This window comes from Egretta garzetta, unplaced genomic scaffold (genome assembly GCF_000687185.1).
Source record: "Egretta garzetta isolate BGI_Z169 unplaced genomic scaffold, ASM68718v1 scaffold105, whole genome shotgun sequence".
Taxonomy (NCBI): domain Eukaryota; kingdom Metazoa; phylum Chordata; class Aves; order Pelecaniformes; family Ardeidae; genus Egretta; species Egretta garzetta.
In genome coordinates this window covers 883833-884259 of record NW_009259598.1, presented here as the reverse complement: position 1 = coordinate 884259, position 427 = coordinate 883833, and positions in this window count along the sequence as shown.

Genomic DNA, 427 nt, shown 5'->3' with positions numbered 1-427 from the left:
TGCCTCTCCAAAGGCGTTTTGGGGTGTTTGTTTCTGCAGAAGCTGCAGCTCAGCCCTACAACCCTCCCTGCAGCCCCTTCCCGGGGCCCAGGGATGTGGCAGAGTGGCCAGGGGAGGAGAGGAGGGAGCGCATCGCTCCGTCCCGTCCTGGTCAGGAGGGACAAGGACCCAAGGAGCAGCAGGATGAGGACCCCCAGGGTACCCTCACTCAGCTCCCCAAAGAGCCCCCCAGCAGCGCAGCCTACGGGGGAAGGAGCCCGTTTGTGGCCCTGCAGCGACAGGCAGCACCCAAATGCACCCGGCTGTGGGCTCCCAGCACCCCCCCACCTCCCCGGGCTGCGGGACCCCATGCAGTGGGGTAGCCCTGTCCGGTGGATGCTGAGCACCCACCTGGCACCGGGGGTGGGTGCCCGGGGCGAGGGTCTGG